Source organism: Saccopteryx leptura, chromosome 12, assembly GCF_036850995.1.
Source record: "Saccopteryx leptura isolate mSacLep1 chromosome 12, mSacLep1_pri_phased_curated, whole genome shotgun sequence".
In the NCBI taxonomy this organism is placed as follows: Eukaryota; Metazoa; Chordata; class Mammalia; order Chiroptera; family Emballonuridae; genus Saccopteryx; species Saccopteryx leptura.
The window spans coordinates 1,069,930-1,086,702 of record NC_089514.1 but is presented as its reverse complement, the minus strand read 5'-3'; the positions used below and the strand labels follow the sequence as shown (position 1 = coordinate 1,086,702).

General features: G+C 62.7%; 1 protein-coding gene across 2 annotated transcripts in view; it reads left to right on the top strand.

Moving 5' to 3' along the window:
- The first annotated feature begins 3,547 nt into the window (after nucleotides 1-3,547).
- Nucleotides 3,548-16,773, top strand: part of TNS3 (tensin 3) — a 146,098-nt gene continuing 132,872 nt past the window's right edge. Inside the window, exon 1 of one of the 2 annotated variants that reach the window (XM_066354229.1) lies at nucleotides 3,548-3,616. The gene's annotated coding sequence lies outside the window, so the exon portion shown is untranslated. Of the gene's footprint in view, nucleotides 3,617-4,511; nucleotides 4,705-16,773 lie in introns of those variants that run through there. The other variant, XM_066354236.1, reaches the window with a different exon arrangement.

Genomic DNA, 16,773 nt, shown 5'->3' with positions numbered 1-16,773 from the left:
CTTTTGGCTCAGGTGTTTGTGGAGAAAACCTGCTCAGACTTACAACTGTGGGGGGGTCAAGTTCCTTGTCACAGGGCTCACAGTGATGTCAGGGGAGGCCCGCCCACCGCCCACCGCTGTGGGGACCTGGGCACAGTGCTGGGTGGGTGGGTGGCTGCAGGCTCTGCCCTCCTCCCTCCGGGACTCATCCGACAGCAGAGAACCGTGTCATTGCCCAGGACACTGTGCCACTGTGGTCTGAGTCTTAGAAACGAGTGTGTTGTGCAAAGGACACAGAGTGTGAAAGACAAACGTTGCCCCAAGGGGCGGCGAGCTTCGAGTGGGTGAAGGTCTAGGTGGGGAGCAGACACAGGCTGATGAGGTTGGCTGGGGGGACAGCAGTCGGGGGGCCTCGAGGACCCGGACCTCTGAAGGAAGTGCAGAGGGTGGAGAGGCCCTGCCAGGCGAGGGGACGGGGTTCCCGGAGTCACCTGTCCACTGAGCGCTCCAGGGTTCTTGGTGGGAACCTGCTGCGTAACTGCTTCTGAGACGCTCAATTGTTTATGCGCAAAACTCCACGGCAAACCCACGAGGCCCTGGGCCGGTGGGCCGCCTGCTCTGGTCTTGACCTCTCTGTGGTCGGCAGGAAGCAGGAAGCGGGTGGACCAGCACTCCCCTGCCCCGAAGCCCCCAGGACCAGGGCCAGTGAGTGACGTGAGCAGGGCCGTCGCGAGGATCTTGGCTCACGTGCAGCTGCCTGCAGCGTGCCTGCTTGGTCCTGTGCCCGGGCTGGGGCGGGACAGCAGCTCAGTCAGCCCTGGTACGGATCCTGGGACATTAAGCAGGGCGGCCTCGTGACAGATCAGAAAACTAGGGTCCTCAGAGGCCTCCATGGTGGCGCCCCCTAGATTCCCACTCAAATCTGAGACGGAAGAGCTGGAGCCGAGCATGCCACCTCGGGCACGTTGGCACCTTCCCTCTGGCTCTCGCCTGCTGTCCCTGCCCTGTCCCCTCCCCCCGGGAGCGCCAGGGCCGAAGCAAGGTGCCCTTGCCCGTCCCCCGAGCTCTGCCAGGGCCCGCGTCTCTTGGTAAAATCAATAAATACAACCTTTTAAAAAAATATATATATATATATCCCGTCTCTGAAGAGCATCCCCGTCTGAGGTCCCGGGGGTTCGGATTCAGAGAGCACAGTTCCGGCCCTCTCCGCCTCCGACTCAGGTCAGCAGTCAGTCGGGCGTGGCGGGAGGGGCGAGGGGGCACCCCGAGGTGCTGTGACCCACGGGGAGGAGGCGCCAGGCGGGGCAGGCGAGCCCTCGGGTGGCCCTCGACACGGCCTCTTGTACCCCTAGCCCACAGCTTCCCACGGGCTCCTGTCCACGTAGACACATGCGGCTCCGGTGGCGGCTGGGAGTCCGTGCGGCGGGCGGCGATCAGTTCCCACCTGGACCTCAGTGTCCCGACTCCCCTCTGGAGTGTCCGGCCTAGACTGCAGCCAGGTTGGCCCACAGGTTCCTCAGCTGGCCCGGGCCCCAAACTGAGGGGCTCCGTGAGGGCAGGAGCCCACCTTCCCCACGATCCCAGCCCCTGGTCCCGGTTCTGGTTCTGTCTGGGGCCCTGCAGATGGAGCTGTGAGCAAGGGGCATGTCTGAGGGTGTGCGGAGGATGGACAGGCGGAGGGGTTCTGTGCCCACCGCCCTGGGCCCCTGTCCTAGGTGGCTCCATTTTTCCATTCGTTGGTGGGGAGATATCGCTGTCCAGTGGGCCTTCGGGACATGGCCCAGGAGACCCAGGCTCAGCGTGGCCCTTGGTCTGCGGCTGTGGGGGGAGCGTCCAGCTCTCAGCCGTCCCAGCTCAGGTGGGGCGATGACCAGAGGTCCCCGGTCCCGACAGCTCAGAAATGCAGCCCGAGCATTGACCTGCTGACCGTGAGCTCCACCCCGTGAGCAGGCTGTGTGGGGGTGGCCGTGGGTCTCTGGGCCCAACCCCGGCCCTGGGCGGGAATCGCGTCTGACCTGGGCATTGCTCATCTCACGGTGGGGTGAGGTGCTCGGTGAGAAACGCAGAAGACGCCTCCCGGCTCAGAGGGTCACTGACTTCGCCGATCCAGTCGGTCCTGCCGGTCAGGTGCAGCCAGCAGGATAAAGGAATTGGAGGCTAATACGCTTGTTACTGACTCAACTGCTGTCATGATAGAAATATTGCTTATCAATTCAAAATTTGGCCTCATTTTGTAAAATGCCGTGGACACAATGATTGTGTTTCCTTTTATGTCCTCGGGATAAAGGTCAGAATGTTGTGTCGGGCGGGGCAAAAAGTAGTTTTACACTTGTCCGTATGGAAAATAATACAATCGTTAATCAATAATAACATTTGAACAAGCTGTGTTTCGAGTGCTCGTGACTGTGACACTCCTTCTGCCTCACACCACATTCCGAATCTTCACGGGCCGCTCGCGTTATCTCCTGCGGGTACGTACGTCCGAGCGAGTGACTCCCTCATTCCTGTCTTCGCGATGTCTGTCTTGAACGGTCCTAGAAGGACCTTTTCTCCCCGAGGCGCCGACAGCAGCCTCCTGTGGGGACGGCCTCATCCTCAAGGGGGGAGCCTTGTCCGAGATCACCTTCCTCCGAGGGGTCTGTATCTCGTGCTCACCCGTGTGGCCCCGTGTGGCCCCAGGGCACCACTGCCACTCGGTGTGACCCCGTCACGTCCAGTAGCAGGACGTGACCAGAGGCACGGAGTTCACCTGCGTCCAGGCTGTGGCCTCCCGGGGCCCGTTCTGCAGAGGGTGGTGTGTGTGCGCGTGTCACTGGGGGAAGAGGGAGGCAGGGAGGAGAGGCTGGCGTGTCCCTGGGAGGTGTGAGGGATGCGGTATCTTAAGGGACCACTCCCGGCATGAGCTCACACTCACCAGCATCTGGGAGCCAGCAGACGGCATCTTTGATCATGTTTCCTGCTGCCTCTGTAAGCGGCTCTTTTTGGAAAATAATTTTCAGTGTGAGAGAAATAAGAAGTAAGAAAATATCCATTCATTGCTCACACACTTCTTTTGATCCAGGGGATACAAAATTATCAGACGTGGCCACTGCTAAAACCATCATTATGGCCATGATAAGCTTCCAGAAGGTTCTTTCAAAACCACTGGGGGAGCTGAGCAGGAGGGGCTTGGGGGAGGGGGGGATGGAGATGCGGTGCTTCCGGTCCCCCCCCCTCCCCCGGCCTGGAGCCTTGGAGGGCACAGGGCTGCTTTGCCTCAGCTAAACTGGCTCGAGACGTTTGTTTTCAGATTTGAGGTATTTTTGGATGGGTAAGAATGGGAAAAATGTGCTTTCCCCTTTTCAGATAATTGCTGTGTGCCCTGTTTTTGTTTAAATTCTTGGAAGCTCAGCGTTGCGGCCTGTGAAGTAGGAGGCCTGGGTCTGGGAAGGCTCCCCCCACCGGGGGGAGTGTGGGTGTCTGCAGTTTGGGGGCGTGGGGAGGCAGCCGCCTGGGCTAGCTGAGGGCACAGGGGGCACCAGGTCCAGTGTGCCTCCTCCCTTCTGGGGACAGGCACAATGTGAATGGGCGTCCAAGACACCGTGGTCCCAGCAGCAAGGGTGTGGTGGGACGCAGCCAGCCTGGCAGGGGACAGCAGGTGGGTGGGGCCGACTAGCTCGGGGAGGCAGCCACCGGAGGGGGTAGACATTTTAGGAGAGGGTGAGTGTGGGTGTTGCCTCCCTGTGTTGGGGCCGTGGCTGGTGAAACACTCCAAGCCCCCAGCCTTCCTTTGTGGGGGCTCTGAGAGCATTTGGCTCAGGTGACAGACACAATCTGTGCCCCTGGTCTGCTGGAGGTAGGGTGGGGTGAGTTCCTCAAAGGCCTTCCTGTGTCCTTGGGGCTTCAGGCGTCCATAGGGGTTGGCGAACCTGCTCTGTGTGACAGGAAGGGCACTTCTCATTCTGCGGACCCCCCCCCCCCAGGAGGAGGAGAGCATGCCGGCTCTCCAGATTTCATGTGGGGAAACCGAGGCGGAGATGAGCGGGGGAGGAGGCCTCTGGATCTTGGGGGTGCCAGCACCTGCCTGTCTCTCCTCCTTTGAGCTTCTGTCTGTGTGGGAGCCTCTTTCCTACCTGCTCCCTGGATCCTGCTCATTTAGAGAAGCCATGTGACCTCTAAAGTCTGCCCTGACTCCCTCCCTCCCCCGGCCAGACCTCGGAGGGACTCCTAAAGCATCTTGGGTTCTCCCAGTTCTGCTTGTCCCCCACCCGTGCAGAACCCCAATGCGACTGTAAGCTGCAGGCAGGTAGGGAGGGTTCACGGCCTGAGAACATACATAACCCTTACAGGACAGACAAGGGGGACAGGGAGGGAGGGAGGAAGAAAGGAAAGGAAGGAAGGAAAAGAGTTGTGTAGGAACCAGACGTCCACCCGGGGACACAGCCCTGTGAACACCTGGAGCCGGGCTGCTCCCTGGGTCTGATGGTTCCCGGTCCACCTGGCCACCGCGGGGAGGTCCCAGGGGCGCAAGGGGCCCCGGACTGCCTGGAATGGCCGCATTGTTAGGGTGGCGGGGCCAGGTGACCGGCCAGCCCAGCGCGGGCGGCGCGATTGCCCTTCGCCGCCTCGAGGGGGCCCTGCGGCGGCCGCGAGCCAGGAGGACTGCCCGCCCGCGCGCTGCTCGCGCTGCTCGGCGCCCGGCCTGCTGCGCCATCGCCCCGCGGGACCGCGCCGCCGCTCACCCAGGTACCGGAGGGGCCGCGCCGCCCCACTCTTTCCGTCTGCGCCTGGGGCGCGGCGAGACCGCTCGGGGAGGGGAATCGGGGCGCGTGGATACCGGGCTCGGCCGGGGTCCGGGGACGGAGGTGCGGAGACAGGGTCCGAGGCCGCGGGGACGGGCACGGGAGCATGCGAGGACTTCGCTCCGCCAGGGTCCAGGTCCGGGTGCGGGGGCGCGGGCCGGGGCGGCCAGGTTCGGAGGTCGGGGGAGGGGTCGGGGTCTGGGACTGGGGCGCAGGCCGGAGCGGCTCTGTCGCGGCGCGCCTGGGTGGACTTCACTCTCCAGGATGGTCCCGGGGCTCCGGGGTGGAGAGGAGAGGGGAGCCGGGACGGGCCTCGGAAGGCTGGGCGCCCTCTCCCCCCGGTGCCAGCAAGTCTCGCCGCGCGCCTGCCCCCCTGTCCCTGTGGCGGGTGGGAGGCAGGGTCCCCCGCCGCTGCCTTCCTCCTCCGGCAGCCGGGAGCGGCGGGGGCAGCGGGCCACCTGTGGCATGTGCCCGCCCGCGCGCCGCCGCTGACAACCGGGAGGAGGGGCGCGGGGTCCCCGTGCGGGGTGTGCGCGCCACCCGCGCTGCCGCCTGAGCCGGGTCGTCTGCCTGCAGTGACTTGAATGAAACTCTGTGTGGCGGGAAGGAAGGAGACGCCCCCCCCCCTCCATTCCCAAGACAGGGCCAGCGGGGGACCCCCCCCACCTCCAATGAGGTTGAAACATAAAAGCGCCACGGGGTTCAGGGGCACCGGGAACGCCTCGGGGTTGTCGCTGCCTGCTGAGGGTGCCCCGGCTCCTCACTGCTTTGATCTGCTGGCAGAGTCCCCTCCTTTTTTCACCCCTGGAAATATGAATACAGGATCTCCGAGGACTCGTAGTAACGTGTACAGAAAGTGAGTGTGAAGGTTATTGCGTTAATATTGCCGGGCCCTCCAGGGCCAACGTTTTGCGACATTGTGGTGTATTTTTCCTGGAGGCTTTGGTCTGTGGACAGTCTTGAGACTCTGTAGTTTCTGCTTTTTTGAGCTCGATTTGCTTGTCCTTGTGGTTTCTCTTCTTTCTTTGGGCCCTGGGAGGCTATATTTGCAAATCAATCAACAAGTATTAAGAAAGGCATTTCTGTGAGGGGGCCCAGTCACAGCTGGAGGGTGGAGGAGCCGCCTGGGCTGGGAGGATCCGACCTCTTTGCATGGGGCTGGCTGGGAACTGGCAGGTGGCCAGAGTCCTGACCTCACAGACAAAGTAATAGTAACATTACTTTGTAACAGGACCAGCCCCAGCCTGGGACACACAGTAATAGCCTGGCCTAAACCAGTGGGCAGCACTCTGCCTGAGTTCATTTCACCCTCATAACAACCCCGGGCGACAGACGTCCAAACTGAGGCCAAAGAACGGGAGGTTGCGGTAGCACGTGAGGAGGTTGAAGCACGGGGGTGGTGCACTCGGGTGCCAGCCTGGAAGGTGGGTGCCAGAGCCCGCCCCTCTGACGGGCCTGCTTGTGGCCTCGCAGCGTCCCTCTGCTGGGGGCTGCACGGGAACTCTTCCATTACAAGCCGCCCACAGAGAGGCAAAGCTGTGCCTCTGGACGGACAGACGGACGGGAGCCCCTGGATGCAAACGGACTGACTTTTACTAAGTAGCTTTGGCACTTTATGGTTTTCAATGGAGCCACTTGCAAATGTGACCCTGGGAGCTAACGGTCACTGGGTCAAAGTCTGCTCCTGGGCTGCTGGCCTTCTTGGTGGTGGGGGTCCACACGGCCTGGCCTGGGAAGGAGGCAGAACGGCGGTCAAGGCAAGGCGATGAGGGACCCCGACGGGAACAGTTCTGACCCGGTGCTGGTGGAGGCCCCTTGCACAGGTGAGCGAGCTGGCAGGGGACGGAGGGGCCACGCCAGCCCCCTGGCTCTGTGCCGGCCCTGTGCCCCTCCAGCATCAGCCTGGTGAGCCTGACCAGGGCTGGGGGGGGGGGCTTTTGTCCTGCCCCCCCCAAGACTCCTGTGCGGGGGGGGGGGGACCAGCAGGAAGTTTCCCGGAAGAGGCTCCGTTTTGTGGCTGGGTCTGCAGAGTCTGCTCCACAGGAGCTGGGTGGGCAGAAGTCCGGGAGAAATCTCGACCGTGGACGGACCCCAGGCCCTTTCTGGTGGAGGGGGACAGGCGGGGGTCACTGGTGACCCGGAGCCAGCCCAGTCCGCCCGGAGTCCTTGGCAGTCCTCTCGGTTGATCCAGAAGAAGAGGTTCTGGTTAGTTGGTTGGTTTAGCAGGTGTTGGGTTGACTGTTAGCAAGGGTGTTAACCGTCTGAGGTGAGGGTCCCGGCTGCTGGAGTGCAGGCCCTGTGGCCCCCTCACGGGGCGGGGGGTGTGGGGGCACGAGGGCCCATGTTTCCACGCTGCTTCTCAGACGGCGAGACCTCACACCCCCCCCCCGACGTGCGTCAGCGGCTCTCCGTCCCGACGAGGCGGTCTGTGCGTCTCCGGGCGGGCGTGTGGAGTCCTCATATCGGGCTCTGCGCCACGGGCGAGCTCAGGGTGGGAACAGTGGTCTTGCTGTGTGTCCGTCTCCTATCCGAGCAGGACACTGCGATCTGCAGGATTGCGCCGTCGTGAGGCGTGCGCTCTGCCAACGCCCTGCTGCGGGACGCCCGGCACCCTCGCTCCTGGGATGCAGCCCCGCCTCCGGGTCCCCGGCCACCACTGGGGCTGCCCCTGCCAGAGAGGAGGGAGGGGCCCAGTGAAGTCAGGTGGCCGCTGCCTGGGCCCCTTAGGAACCATCAGGGTCGCTGAAGGGCTGATGTTCAGCATCGTGACCCCTAGACTTTTAAAAAGAATAATGTCAGAGCGTCGGCCTGGCGTGCGGGGGACCCGGGTTCGATTCCCGGCCAGGGCACACAGGAGAAGCGCCCATTTGCTTCTCCACCCCCCCCCTCCTTCCTCTCTGTCTCTCTCTTCCCCTCCCGCAGCCAATGCTCCATTGGAGCAAAGATGGCCTGGGCGCTGGGGATGGCTCCTTGGCCTCTGCCCCAGGCGCTAGAGTGGCTCTGGTCCCGGCAGAGCGAAGCCCCGGAGGGGCAGAGCATCGCCTCCTGGTGGGCAGAGCGTCGAGACCCTGGTGGGCGTGCCGGGTGGATCCCGGTCGGGCGCATGCGGGAGTCTGTCTGACTGTCTCTCCCCGTTTCCAGCTTCAGAAAAAAAAAAAAAAAGAATAATGTCAATTAAAAAAAAAAGAAGAAGAAGAAGAAGGCAGTGATCTGGAATTGATATATTTTATCCCAAACCGGCGAAATAATGAAAACTATGTGTTTAAGGTGTCCTTGTCAGTGATCATGAAAACTCCCTCTGGGGGAACATTCCCCAGCTATGCCAGGGACTCGCCGGGCTCTCAACGCCACCACCTCCAGGAGATACACCTTTGATGAGATGTCCCTGGGTAAGCAGCAGGATCTCTCCTGCTCCCAGCGCAGCAGCCTTGTGAGAATAGTGCTTTCTGTTGACGGTGGGGGTGACACAGGCTGCTCTGGGCACAGTCTGGTTGCTCCCCAATCTAGCAAGACACGGCTGCCGTCTCGTTTCTGAGTCGGGCACTGAGACTCACTGAACTTACTCGGCTTGACCCGGTGGTATGTTGGGGCGGAAAGGTCCAGGTCGGGGTGGAACCCAGCTCTGTCTGGGGACAGAGCCTGGGCCTGTGGTCCACAGGCGAGTGCCTCCTAAGTCCTTAGGGGCCGAGCGGGTGAGTTTGGGGGTGTGCAGGGCGTGGGGTCCCTGATTGGAGCCAGGTCCCTCCGCAGTGCCGGGACTTCTTCCGCTGACCGGAAGTCTTCGAGGTTCCCCGGCCACCCCGCCCCTTTCTGGGCACGCAGGCGAAGTCTCGGGGAGCCCCGGGGCGGCCACAGCTGCTTCCTAGAGTGGGGAGGCTGTGCCTTTCTGTGTGCGTCCCCTTCCTTCCTCCCTCACCTCTAATTCTGGCTCGTGGTCGCTGCCGGCCGGCCTTCCTCTTCCTCTTCTCCCTGGAGAGATGACAGCACCCCGCGCGTCCTCTGCAGCGGCTGTGTGTCTGAGGTTCAGTTCAGAAGACAGCGGTGGGGGCGCTCAGGCCGGCTCCCCACCCCCCCGGGGGGCCCTCCAGGTGGGCGCACGGGTCCACCTCCCTCCGCGTTGTCTCTGTGCCCCGGGAGCGTAGACCTTCTGAGATGGGTCCTGAGCAGTGGCTCCCGGTCCGGTCGGCGAGGGCGAGCAGGGGGAGGGAAGCCCGTCTTCCTGAGGGGCCGAGGTCCGGCTCCAGGCAGACACTGCTTCTCCTGCCGGCAGGGTCCTGGGGGCTGGAGGCCTGGGCATCGCTCCCCCCCCCCCAATGCCCGGGACACGGCCGCCCCGGGACGGGGACCAGGCCCGCATCGGGCCGTGCGTCGCCCTGGGGCCCCCGCGTTCCGCACACATTCCTCACGGAGCCCGGGAACAAAAAGGCCCCATTCACTGGGCCCTGGCGCCCTCTCCTCCGCGTGTAATCCATCACCGGTCTCCCGAGCCTCACCCCCTTACCACGGCATTCTGGACACACATCAAAGGGACAGTTCGGGCAGCGGGGCTGGGCGCTGGCGGCCGCACACCTGGGGTACAGCCACGCTTTGTCACCACCCTGTGGGACACAGTCCGGTCTCGGACTCACACCAGTGCCCCACGCCAGCTGTGGTGTTGGGTGATTGACGTTGTTCGTCTGGCTTGTGGCTCCAGAGCTACTGCTTCCTGGGGTCCTGCAGGACATCTGTCCCCCCCATTCTGTCCAATCCCCTGCCCCCCCCCCCCGCAAGCCTCTGAGATGGGGAAGGTGGAGGGAGCTCCTCAGGACAGGTGTGAGGCTGGAGTGCAGGTGAGGCGCCTCACCTGTGCTCGTCTGCACTGGGCAGGGCTGGGGGGACACAGGGGTTCCCCGCTGGTTACCGGGCGACTCTCTCCTCCTGGGCCCGGGAAGCGGGTGGGGGTGGGGATGGGGGTGGGGGACACACACGGGGCTTTGTCAACTGCGTTGCTCCGGCAGGAGAAGATTTTCAGGTAACAGACATGCCTTTGCCTCTAAGTTGTTCTTTGACCCTTTTTCTACAAACTAACTTGCAACTTAGACGCGCTCGCTGAAGTCTTGGAGAAGGAGGGGGAAGGCTGAGGTCGCAGGAGAAGCGTCAGGGCTTCGTGCCTTGGAGGCCGCGTTCCCGCCTGCTGCGGCCGCAGGCGCACCGCTGCACCCTCTGAGCTCGGACGTGCAGCTCCGTGTCCTGCACTTCAGCCCCAGCACGGCCACGAGAGCACTTCCCCGGGCGCTCACAGCTGCCGTCACCGGCGTGGTGTCCAGCGTGGGACGTGAGGGCTGGTGCCTGGTGACCGTCCGTCCTCCGGTCGCCTACAGCTCGTGTGCAGCGTGGACAGCGTTGGGCAAGCGCCTGGTTAGCCGTGTCCTTGGAGGGACGTCCACGGCTGCTCGAGGTCAAAGAGGACAAGCTTTGAAACGTTGTGGTAAAATGCACACAGCGTGAGATCCGCCGTTTTGATCGCTCCCCGTGCACAGTCCAGGGGCAGTAAGCACGTGGACACTGTTGTGAGCCGTCACCACCTCCGTCTGCAGAGCTGGTCATCCTGCAGAGCGGCCCCTCTGTCCCCATCACCCCTCCGCCCACCCCGGGCACCTCTGTGGGCTTCCTGTCTGTGAACCTGACTCTTACGTCCCTCATATAAGTGGACTCTACCGTGTTTGTCCTCCTGTGTCCGGCTGACTTCACTCAGCATCGTGTCCCCGTCCCCCCCCCCAGGGTCCATCCGTGCGGTAGCAGGTGACAGAATCGCCGTCCTTCTTAGGGCTGAGCTCGGAGCCGCGCGTGTGCACGCTGCCCCTGTCCGTGTGCTCGCGGTTGATGCACGCCGGCTTCTGCCCTGTTCCGGCTGCTGCCGGGGGTCCCAGCTTCGCAACCCTCTGGGTTTATCCCGAGAAGTGAACACACGCTCTGGGGAGCCCCCCCATCCTGAGGAGTGAACACACGCTCTGGGGAACCCCCCCCATCCCGAGAAGTGAGCACACACTCTGGGGAGCCCCCCCCCATCCCGAGAAGTGAGCACACACTCTGGGGAACCCCTCCCCATCCTGAGAAGTGAGCACACGCTCTGGGGAACCCCCCCCATCCTGAGAAGTGAGCACACGCTCTGGGGAACCCCCCCCATCCTGAGGAGTGAACCCATGCTCTGGGGAACCCCCCCCCATCCTGAGAAGTGAGCACACGCTCTGGGGAACCCACCCTTGACGTCTGTGGTCCGACGGCGGCTGAGGAACGGCGTGTCCGTCAGGGCGGCCCCGTCCACCCCGCGTCCCTGAGCACGGGAGGGCAGACCCCGGCCTGCGGGACGGGACGAGGGGCCGCCTCCCACGCTGTTCTGACAGATTGTGTAAACTCCGTGATTAATGCAATGAGAAAGCAGGAAGAATGTCTTTCACTTACAAAAAAAAAATGGAGCCTTTGGGGTCGCTTGGTTTTATTTTCAATTAGAAGGGCCTGATTTTGTTTCTGGAGCCTGGTTTTGATTTGGGTAAGTGGTTCAGTCGGGGGGCTGCTGCCAGGGCCTGTGATCTGTGAGAGCCGCTTCTCGAGGCTCCCCCGCTGCTCCGGTGGGGGGACGGGCCCGGGGACACGGTGGCCGGGAAGCCTGGGGCTGTGACGAGGGCAGAGCTGTGGGCAGGGCGGCCCGGAGGGCGGGGCTGAGGCCGCCGTGGTGGCCGCTGGTTAATTTTTACCCTGTGAGAATGTGCTCCCAGTCCTCACCCGGAAGGCCAGCCAAGGGCCCTCCCCCGCTCCGCTGCCCAGAGCGTACTGGACCTGGACACTCTGTGGTGCCCTGGGCGTTTGCAGAAGTGCCCGGTGTGGAGGGCACACAGGGGGCATTCTCATGTCCATCCTCCGTCACAGCGGCTCCCCGGGCCACAGCGGAAGGGCTTCAGGCCTGGGCGTCTGCCAAGGAACTGCAGGCCGACTGAGGGAGTCGAGGGTGCCCTGGGGACTCCGTGGTCCTAGCGTGCAGGGGACACAGCGAGGGGGCGCGCCCGACCAGGTCGCGGAAGCATTGTGGGGCAGGAGGTGGCTCGGTGCTGTTGTCTGGGGTAAAACCGTGAGGATCTGAGGCCGGGAGAGAGGAGCACCGAGCTGGGAGAGTGCTCCCCCTTCCTGCAGGAGGAGGAGTCGGGGCTCAGGCCTGGGGTGCCCCCCCAGAGCTGGGTGCTGCGGGCTCATGGGAGGCAGAGCGGCTGGGAGAGTGCTCCCCCTTCCTGCAGGAGGAGGAGTAGGGGCCCAGGCCTGGGTGCCCCCCCAGAGCTGGGTGCTGCGGGCTCATGGCAGGCAGAGCAGCTGGGAGAGTGCTCCCCCTTCCTGCAGGAGGGAGGAGGAGCTGGGGCCCAGGCCTGGGTGCCCCCCCAGAGCTGGGTGCTGCGGGCTCATGGCAGGCAGAGCGGCTGGGAGAGTGCTCCCCCTTCCTGCAGGAGGGAGGAGGAGCCAGGGCCCAGGCCTGGGGTACCCACCCCCCCAGAGCTGGGTGCTGCGGGCTCATGGGAGGCAGAGCGGCTGGGAGAGTGCTCCCCCTTCCTGCAGGAGGGAGGAGGAGCCGGGGCCCAGGCCTGGGTGCCCCCCCAGAGCTGGGTGCTGCGGGCTCATGGCAGGCAGAGCGGCTGGGAGAGTGCTCCCCCTTCCTGCAGGAGGGAGGAGGAGCCGGGGCCCAGGCCTGGGGTACCCACCCCCCCAGAGCTGGGTGCTGCGGGCTCATGGCAGGCAGAGAGCTGGCAGCATTGGGGGGCAGCACTCAGGATCCGACCTCCTTCCCCTCGGAGCGTCTAGGGCCGCTGCCCTAAGGAAGGGTGGGGGACCCTGCTGTGGAGCAGCATGTGCACCCCCATTTCCACGGCAGCCCTGACTGCCCTCAGACCCCATCAGAGACCTTTGTCCCTGCCGCCTGTGATGAGGCCACGATTTCAACCAGATTGCGGTGATGGACAGTTTGGGCGAGATGTTGGGCAACAGCAGAGGGGCTTTGTCTGGCTTTTCCCCTGCCCACCCCCGTCTAGATCGGGGTGATCCACGCGAGGTCATGAGGAGGAGATGAAGCCCTCTCACGGGGGCGGTCTGTTTACTGCCGAGGACACACTCACAAGCTGGAGGGTGTCTGCACCTGTCTGTCCCCGTGGTTACTCTGACACGCCCACAGACAGACTTCCTGGGGGGGAGGGCGGGTGGGAGGCAGGCTGAGGGGCGGGAGCTGTCCAGGGGCTGAGGGGACCCAGAGCCCCCCAGCCCCACGCTGCCCGTCCTGACGCCCGGGCGCCCGTCCTGCGTCTCCCGACACTCGGGCCGGGCCGGGCAGTGTCTGCTGTGTCCCTCCCTCCTCCCTCGTGGCCGAGCTCCTCCGAGGATGAGGACCAGGCCTGCTTGTGCTGTCCTGCGATAAGAGCTTTGGAAGGAGCTGTGCGACCTTGGCCTTGGACGAGGCACCACCTCCCTCGGATCCTCCCCGGCTTTCCGGGGGGAGGGGACCGTTTCGCACCCGGCAGAGCGTGGAACCTGACGCTTGCCTGGGAGAGAACGAGGGGCCTGCCATCTTCTTGGGGCGTCCTGGACCGTCCGCAGGGCCACCCCCTGCTCTGTGCACGTCCCGCTTCTGTCCCCTCTCAGAGGAGGGCCCTGGACGTGCGTCCTGCCGGCCTGAGCGCCTGGCCCGCTGGTGTCGCTGGGAAAAGAGCCCCGTTTCCAGTCGTCCTAGTGTTGAGTGTGGGGGACAGACGGGCGCTGGGCGTGTTGGAGACTTGGAGACCCCGCCCCCCAGACGAGAGTCGCGGGCACAGAGCCTGACTGGACTCTCCTTGTAGCCGGGGGGTGTCCCTTTGGACGGAGAGTATTGCGGGGTGTCCCTGAAATCCACACCGTGGAAGGGCCAGGGTCATTCCTTCGGCCGCCTGTTGAGAACAGAGTCCGGCCTGGACGCGGACCCGCAGACGACACGTGTGACCGCCTGTCTCACGCGGAGAGGAGGGTTTGTCCCTGTAAGAGGCCGCCGTCCGGCGGGTCGGTCGCCCTGGCCACACCCCTGCTGTCCGCTGGGCTGCGGGGTCACACTCACACGTTCTTCCTTTGAGACTGGACCCATTTAAAAAACTGGCCAAATTTTGGGGAGACGTTTCAGTCTGCGGTGGGATGTGTTTGGAGCCCGCAATTCGGAGTCCAGAGCAGCCTGTGTCTGCTCGAGGTCCCAGGCCGCCTCCGGCACGGAGCCTTCTCCCTCACCGTGAACCAGGGGTGTCTGGCAGTGGCCTGGGGACACACGGCCCGATAGGACAGGGCCCCTGTCACATAGCGCCGTGGGACAGCGGAGGGCTGAGCATGCCCGTCCTCAGTTCCTGAACCTGAGGCTCGTTGCTGAGGACGACAGGTGCTGCCCTGGGGGGCAGAGGTGGGTGGGTGGGGGGGACGCATTAATTATTGACGGGCTTGGGCCGAGAACAGTGCTTTGTGTCTGCCTTTGTTCTCTCGCTCATTCGCTGCTTTTGTGCGGCTAGCATGTGACAGCCACCTGTGTCCAGGGATGTCAGCCCTCAGAGGCGGAAGGAAGGGGCCTCACCCGGGCAAGTAGCTTGCCTGCGATCCTGGCCACGCCAGCCTCCGTTTCCCCGGCTACAGAGCGGGGCGACGGTCACGGGGAGTGTCCTCCGTGGTGCAGGGCTGTCATCACGCTGCCGTGAACTGCAGGGGTGCCCTCTGAGGAAGGGGGGGCTCCGTGCACCTGAGCCGGGCTCTCCCGGCTTGTGTCTGGCCTTCTTTCCTTCTTAAATATCTTCTGTTACGATAATTTTCACACAGTCTCCAGGGAGAGAGGAGGGGGATCCTTGAAACCGTCAGTCAGATTTGGTATTGATCGATTCGCCATCCTTGCGTCTGCCCCCACTTCTCCCCGAGGAGTGGGAGCCCGTGGTGGTCACCCTGCATGCCCACACTCTCTCTCTGGCACTCTCACAACCCAGTGCCTCAGCTGGACCCAGGCCAGTCCCCACCCACCTGCTGTATTGTATTCAGATTTCCCTGATTGCCTCAAACTTGTTCTTTCCAGCAGGGCGTGTTGGGATCAGGACCCTAACAAGGCCCCAGGCTGATGGTGCTGGGTGGTGGCGGGAGCTTGGCACGGGCCCAGGCGGAACAGAGCGCCAGGGTGGCCGGGAGCAGCCTTCGGAGCCCAGGGGATGGATGTCAGGGCGGGTCAGAGGTCAAGCCCTTGACCTCGGCGTGGCCTGAGACACAGGAGCAGCAGGGTCGTTCCCCTTGGCTGGTGGACGTCTGTGTGTCCTCTGGGTCCTCTCTCTGGTCTTCGTTCTCAGTGTGTGGACCTGGGACCCACACCAGCATGCTGCTGGAGCTCCCCAGTGGCCTTCGTCCTGGTCTGCCTCAGTGGTCCCCAGGGAGCGCCCCTGTATCAAAACCAGAGCGTAAGTCCCCGCTGTCTGCGTGTTCACTCAGGGTTGCTCTCGACAGGGGCCCGGAAGCGTGAGGGGTGGGATTTGCCCACTTTCTCTGCCATCAGTCCCCATGGGGGTGTTGGGGCTCTGGGAAGTATCTGGCCGGTTGTCCCATGCCCTGGTCCGGGGACGGGCTCTCCGAGGGAAACGGCCCACCCCGTTCTTGGACAGAAGCTCCAGCCCTGTAGGGAGGCTCGGTTGACCTGCTGGGGGCTCACAGAGACAGCCCACAGAGGAGGCCCGAGAGCGGGCACTGAAGGACGAGGCCAGCACCTCCGCAAGGCCCCCACCCTGTCCCTGCGCCAGGATGCCTGCAGGGAGGGGGTGACTAAGTCCCAGTTTTCCAGCCAGGAAGCAGGAAGCAGGAAGCAGGAGCCAGTTGAGGTTCACAAGCAGGTGAAGGCAGATGAGCATGAACCCCACTTTCTAGAATGAAACCCGGGTGCTCTCTCTTTGTTCTCGTCCCCCAGGGCTGCCGAGGAGAAGCCCCGCCTGGCCTCTCTGTAGTCGTGGCTGGGGGGGGGACACTTCTGGGAATAGGGGGGCACCCAGAATCTGGGATGCCTCAAGGGGAGGGCGTGGGTGGGTCCTCTGTGGAGTGTCCAGTCATCCTGAAAGGAGAGGTGCAGGAGGGAGCGGAGCGTTTTGTGAAAAGAGAGAGAAGAGAAGAGAGAGAAGAGGGAGAAGAGAAGAGAGAGAAGAGGAAGAAGAGGGAAAAGAAGAGAGAAGAGAAGAAAGAAGAGAGAGAAGAGGGAGAAGAGGGAAAAGAGAAGAGAAGAGAGAGAAGAGAAGAGAAGGGAAGATAGAGAAGAGAAGAGAGAAGAGAGAGGAGAGAAGAGAAGAGAGAGAAGAGAAGAGAGAGAAGAGAAGAGAAGAGAAGAGAGAAGAGGGAGAAGAGGGAAAAGAGGGAAAAGAGAAGAGAAGAGAGAGAAGAGAAGGGAAGATAGAGAAGAGAAGAGAGAGAAGAGAGAGGAGAGAAGAGAATAGAGAGAAGAGAAGAGAAGAGAGAAGAGGGAAAAGAAGAGAGAAGAGAAGAGAAGGGAAGATAGAGAAGAGAAGAAAGAGAAGAGAAGAGAGAGAATAGAAGAGAGAGAAGAGAAGAGAAGAGAGAGAAGAGAGAAGAGAAGAGAGAAGAGGGAAAAGAAGAGAGAAGAGAAGAAAGAGAAGAGAAGAGAGAGAAGAGAAGAGAAAAGAGAGAAGAGAAGAGAGAGAAGAGGGAGAAGAGGGAAAAGAAGAGAGAAGAGAAGAAAGAAGAGAAGAGAGAGAAGAGAAAGAAGAGAGAGAAGAGAAGAGAAAAGAGAGAAGAGAAGAGAAGAGAGAGAAGAGAAGAAAGAGAAGAGAGAGAAGAGAGAAGAGAAGATAAGAGAAGAGGGAGAAGAGACGAGAGAGAAGAGACAAGAGAGAAAAGAAGAGAGAGAAGAGAGAGAAGAGAAGAGAAGAGGGAGAAGAGAAGAGAGGCGGTGAAAGGAGGGAGCATTCCTGGCGGATTACCTGGGCAGCCCGCCGCTCTGATCCCATGCCCTGGG